Genomic DNA, 6,565 nt, shown 5'->3' on the forward strand with positions numbered 1-6,565 from the left:
AGACGTGTATGAGCTAAGAAACCAATATTCCAATTAGAACACCTGAAATAATTGGTTCTGGTAACAAATGACTCTTATAAATAAAAATATTGAATGTTTAAAAAATCTTATCACATTTTATGTTCCTAAAAGAAATGGTCTAACACTTAAAAACAACTTATTTTTGCTTTTGGTGTTTACAGCAATAAAAATCTAAGATACACCAGGCAGGCTTTTTTATAACTGTGTAAAATGATAAATGCAGGATAAATGCAAACTTTTATCTTGTATTTTAGAATCATAAGGAAAGAATAAAAATGCAATACACCTACAACAAAATGGTATAGTATCAATGGAGACATCTTTATATTTTAATATAAAACACAGCAGCATGAATTTATTTTCAACTCACTGATGCACTGTTTTAACAAAAGAGCTAAGAGGCTCTAATCTCACCTCCAAGAGCCTTCGCTCTGCCATAGATTTATTTCTTGCTACTACAGTTCTTTTAATAAAATAGAATTTAATAACCTGAGTCACACTTTTATTTATTAAACAAACATTTTTGATTTATTTGATGCTTCATTCTGTATTTTTGTTTAAGAACAATAAGAAGTAATTTTTAATATTTGATGCTTAGAACAAAACAACCTTATATGAATATGAAATGTCTATAGAAAATGCTTTGAGTGTTATGTATTTAATCAACATGGAAATAAACCAATATCAGGAAAAAATATAATTTCATAATAGATTGTTTTTCACATTTCATCATAAACCATGACATGGGGTGAGATATACTCATGGGACAATGTAGATTGCATAAATAGAGAAAAGAGCACCCCAAAATGTCACATTTCTCTGGTCTATGATGAACACATACATTTCCCAAAGTGATTGCTTAAGCTCCAGCACTTCTTTAGACCTTCACGTCTAACAAGCAAGTCCAACCACAGTTCTTCCTCACATTTTGTTCTCCTTATTTATTTTAATTTTTATCTTGAATCAGAGTCCGACTGTGAATTCATGGTTGGCACTGTGCTCACTATATCAACCAACTTGGTCTCAAACCTATGGCAAATTTTCCATAGATATATCCTAAGAGAAAATGCTTGTCCTAAGAGAAAATGGTCACAAAACGCAACATACAGATGAAAGGCTTTACTTTGGCTTCTATTTTCAGGGTCCATTAGTCCATCATGGTGAGAAGGTCATAGACGTATCAATGTGGAGCAGATGTTCGTATTGATTACATCTGCAGTCAGTAAGCAGAGAGAAAGATGAAAACTGATGTGCAACTTGTATTTTTCTGTTGATGCATCCTGGGACCCGAGCTTACGCAATGATGATTCTCACAAATGTATGGTGGAGTTCCCCATCTGAATTAACACAATTTAGTAACTTCCTCATAGTTTTGCATTAGGTTTGTCTCCTAGATGGTTTTCAATCCTACAAATTAAGCATTTAACAAGAACCATTAAAAGGAACTGAGTAGGTCATCATGCCTAGGTAATTCTCACTTTTTCTAGTTCAAAGGTTTTACATAACAAGAATACTAAACTAAGACTGAGCATTCTATGTTTGCTATGGAGTAAATGTGTCCTTCTTCCAAACTTGTTAAAATTACAAATCCCTAATATAATGGTATTAGGTCTCTAAGGTGATCAATTCTCATGGATGGAACACTTGTGGATTGGATCACTGTGACTGGAAAACTGAGCTCATTAAATCTGTCTACCATAAAAAAGAACAATAGGGTAAAGAACTTAAAGAGAAAGCAAATCTTCTCTAGATACAAAATAAGCTAGCACCCTCATCTGAGACACTCAAGCTTCAGAAATATGAGCAGTGTCTTTGTTGTTTATTACCTACATGGGATAAAATATTTTGTTACAAAAGCCTAAATTGACCATGGCAAATTTACCTCTTACAGTTGCCATAATAAATTCTCATAAATTGTGTGACCAAAAAAGATTGGAGTTTTATTATTTAATAGTATGTGGCGAGAAGTCCAATCTAAGGTTGTCAAGAGAGTCACTGTTGTGTCCTTCATCTTCCTTTCCTGGCAGCACTCAACAGTGGGTGGCCATTTTCAGTTTTAAACCTGTATCTTACCAGTTTAGTTATTCATTATCACATACATCCAATGAAATCGTTGTCTCTATGCTTGTCTGTACCATTTGGTAGTTCCTATCTTTTAAGAAAAGTGACAACCATATTCAATTGAACCATATCTTAATAAACACATTTAAACTTGTTTAAATTCAAATTTACCTTAATTTTAAAAGGAGTCCATTTTGGGATGCTTCAAATTACTTTTCTGCAGAGACACAATTTGAAATATAGCGCTTATCATACCTAATAGGAAAAATATCATATATCCACAAGGGGGAGAACAAAAGCTATAGATCTATTGTAGGAGAAGGTGGAAGAACATTAGCCTACCTCCAAATTGTGATGAAAGATTGGGTATCAGGCCCAGACTCCTTTTCCTGTTTCTGTTCATCTAAAACATTCTACATTCAAACTAATGAGGAAGACATCTTCCCACATGGTCTCTGTTCCGTTGGGCAAATCAGAGGATGTTCTTTCAAGGTGAAAAGGGGTTCCACCTTAATCCATAAGGTACCAGCTGCACCTGGTATACTTGCTCTTGGTGCAGTAAGAGCAAACAAGTTACTGCTTGCTTCATCCTGTATAGAACATTAATAAAGGTAGACAGTAAGCAACGCTATAGAAAAATCACAGCTCTCTAGAGCACATTTGCTGTTCAGCTCTGTTAGGATAACATGATTCTCATTTATGTTACTGAGAAGTAATTAGTTGCTAAGTGAGATGATATCTGGACCACTTACTGGTACAATTTATCAACCAAATATAATTTACATAAAAATATAATAAAAATAAGTATTCTGTTTAATCTGAACCACACTAAAATGTACTATGTGTGACCTCAAAAAAAGAAAGAAAGAAACATGCTCCTCTCAGTTAGATTATAATTTATATACATGGTAACTATTTGTGCAAGGAAAATATCTCATTTTATAAAATTAAATGAAGGGAAAAACTTTTCTCATTGATATTATTGTACTATAATTTTACTTTATGTAATGTCAATATTTCAAAAATACTTTCATAATCAATTACCTTTACACACACACACGTCAATTCTACTTTTGAAAAAAATAATGTATATACTAAGTGTCAAAATATTATATACTGTAAATCAAATTAACAAGTTAGGTATCAAGTCATTACTGTGTTAAACTTGAAGAACTTGCCTTCAAAGAGTTATATTGAGAACTCAGGGATCAAGATAGTTTTTATAATAGTTTCTCTATTTTATACTTTGTAAAGTCAATGTTAAGCAGCTCCTGGCAGTCATGGAGACACCTGCATTTAAGAAGGATAAAAATGGATGAAGAAATATCAAATTAAATAAGGATTGAATATATATTGAATATATATATATTGAATATATATATTGAATATATATATTGAATATACATATATATATATATATACATGAAAGAGAGGTAAAGGCAGGGCAACATAGAAGTGGATGGAGGGAAGGAAGGAAAGAAAGAAAGCATGTATGATAAAATTATATTATTGTCTCAAAACATTAAAAACATAAGATAAAGAGATAATAGGCAAGTTTGTTTTTCTTTATTAAATGGAGTTCTTAAAAATAAAATTTGCCTAAGAAATAAATTAGGGGAATGACACCCTTCACAATAGTCATAAATAATATAAAATACTTCAGTGTGACTGTAACCAAGCAAATGAAAGATCTGTATGAAAAGAACTTCAAGCCTCTTAAGAAAGAAATTAAAGAAAAGCTCCAATGATAAACGATCTTCAATGCTCATGGATTGGCAGGGTTAAAATTGTAAAAATTCCATCTTGCCAATAGCCATCTACAGAGTCAATGCAATCCCAAAATTCCAACTCAATTCTTCATAGAGTTATTAAGAGCAATTTGAAAATTCATTTGGAATTTAAAAAACCAGAATAGCAAAAACTATAATCAACAATAAAAAAATTCTGGGGAAATCACCATCCCTGACATCATGCAGTATTACAGACTAGAAGTGATAAAATCTGTATGGTATTGGTACAGAGACAGGCAGGTAGACCAGTGGAATAGAATTGAAGATCCAGATATGAACCCACACACCAATGGTCACTCGATCCTTGACAAAGGAGCTGAAACCATCAGTGGAAAAAGCATTTTCAACAAATGGTGCTGGTTCAACTGGAGGTCAGTATGTACAAGAATGCAAATCGATCCATTCTTATCACCCTGTACAAAGCTCAAGTCCAAGTGGATCGAGGACCTTCAGATAAATCTAATTATACTCGAACTAATAGAAGAAAAAGTGAGGGAGAGTCTCAAACACATGGGCACTGGTGGAAATTTCCTGAATAGAATACCAAAGGCTTGTACTCTAAGATCAAGAATGGACAAATGGGACATCGTAAAGTTGAAAAGCTTCTGCAAGGCAAAGGACACTGTCAATAGGTCAAAACATCAACCAACAGATTGGGAAAAGATGTGTACCAATCCTACATCTGTTAAGGGGCTAATATCTAATATATACAAAGAACTCAAGAAGTTAGACTCCAGAAAATCAAATATCCCTATTAAAAAATGGGGTGTGAAGCTACCAAAGAATTCTCAACTGAGGAATATCAAACAACTGAGAAGTACCTAAAGAAATGTTCAAAATCCTTAGCCATCAGGGAAATGTAAACCAAAACAACTCCGAGATTCCACCTCACACCAGTTAGAATGGTTAAGATCAGGAGAAAACAGATGCTGGAGAAGATGTGGAGAAAGAGGAACACTCCTCCATTGTTGGTGAATTGCAAACTGGTACAGCCACTCTGGAAATCACTCTGGAAATTGCTCAGAAAACTGGACATAATACTACCTGAGGATTCAGCTATACAACTCCTGGGTATATACCAAAAGATGCTCCAAAATATAACAAGGGCACATATTCCACTATATTTATAGCAGCCCTATTTATAATACTCAGAAGTTGGAAAGAACCCCGCTGTCCTTCACAAGAGGAATGGATACAGAAAATGTGGTACATTTACACAATTGAGTACTATTCAGCTATTAAAGACAATGATTTCATGAAATTCATAGGCAAATGGATGGACTAGAAAATATCCTGAGTGAGATAACCCAAACACACACACACACACACACACACACACACACACACACACACACACATACACACACACAAACACCCCCCCGCGTCCCCTGCACATACATGTCATCCTTGCGCAGGGGCCATGCTAATCTTCTCTGTATCGTTCCAATTTTAGTATATGTGCTGCCGAAGTGAGCACTCTGCACATACATGTAATGTACTCACTGGTAAGTGGATATTAGCCCAAAACTTCAGATTACCCAAGATAAAATCCACAGACCACATGAAGGTCAAGAAGAAAGATGACCAAAGTGTAGATGATTCAGTCATTCCTAGAAGGGGGAACAAAAATATTCATAGGATATATGGAGACAAAGTTTGAGCAGAGGCTGAAGGAATGGCCATTCAGAGCCTGCCCCACCAGGGGATCCAGCCCATATACATACAGACACCAAACCTAGACAATATTTCTGATGCCAAGAAATGCATGATGGTAGGAACCTGATATAACTCTCTCCTGAGAGGCATAAAAATATAATAAAATAAAAATAAACTACTCTATGAAATGTTTTAAATATTGACCAAAGCAACACTTTTCCTTTGGATGCCATTCTTCCTCTTCCAACTTTGATCTTCTACCAAAATTCAATATTAACATGTAAATATTCAAATTATTTTTAAATTTACATTTGATACTTAGGGAAATTATTAATAAAATGACACCATTACTTTCTATTTTTTCCTTACCTCTATGACAGGTGTGATTCTTCCTCACACCAGTCAGAATGACTAAGATCAAAAACTCAGGTTACAACAGATGCTGGCGAGGTTGTGGAGAAAGAAGCGCACCCCTCCATTGTTGGGAGAATTGCAAGCTGGTAGGTACAACCACTCAGGAAATCAGTCTGGAGGTTCCTCAGAAAATTGGCCATATTACTACCTGAGGACCCAGCTATAGTACTCCTCGGTATATACCCGAAAGATGCTCCAACATATAACAAGGACACATGCTTCACTATGTTCATAGCAGCCTTATTTATAATAGCCAGAAGGTGGAAAGAAACCAGATGTCATTCAATAGAGGAACGAATACAGAAAATGTGGTACATTTTATACAATGGAGTACTACTCAGCTTTTAAAAGCAATGACTTCATGAAATTCTTAGACAAATGAAAGGAATTACAAAATGTCATCCTGAGTGAGGTAATCCAGTCACAAAAGAACACACATGGTATGCACTAACTGATAAGTAGATTTTAGCCCAAAAGCTCAGAACACCCATGATACAATTCACAGACCACAGAAAGCTCAAGAAGAAGGAAGACCAAAGTGTAGATGTCTCAGTTCTTCCTAGAAGGGGGACCATGGGAGGAAATCCAGAGACAAATTGTGGAACAGAGACTGGAGGAAAGAC

The 6,565-nt window shown here is 34.8% G+C and overlaps 1 non-coding gene across 1 annotated transcript; it reads right to left on the bottom strand.

The window, feature by feature from the left end:
- Positions 1-5,242: 5,242 nt before the first annotated feature.
- On the bottom strand, positions 5,243-5,349 carry LOC120093288 (U6 spliceosomal RNA). Its single transcript, XR_015623647.1, has one exon. It is a non-coding gene; the product is annotated as a U6 spliceosomal RNA (small nuclear RNA).
- Positions 5,350-6,565: the final 1,216 nt, after the last annotated feature.

The sequence above is a fragment of the Rattus norvegicus genome, chromosome 6 (genome assembly GCF_021556685.1).
Source record: "Rattus norvegicus strain SHRSP/BbbUtx chromosome 6, alternate assembly SHRSP_T2T, whole genome shotgun sequence".
NCBI classification, from domain to species: domain Eukaryota; kingdom Metazoa; phylum Chordata; class Mammalia; order Rodentia; family Muridae; genus Rattus; species Rattus norvegicus.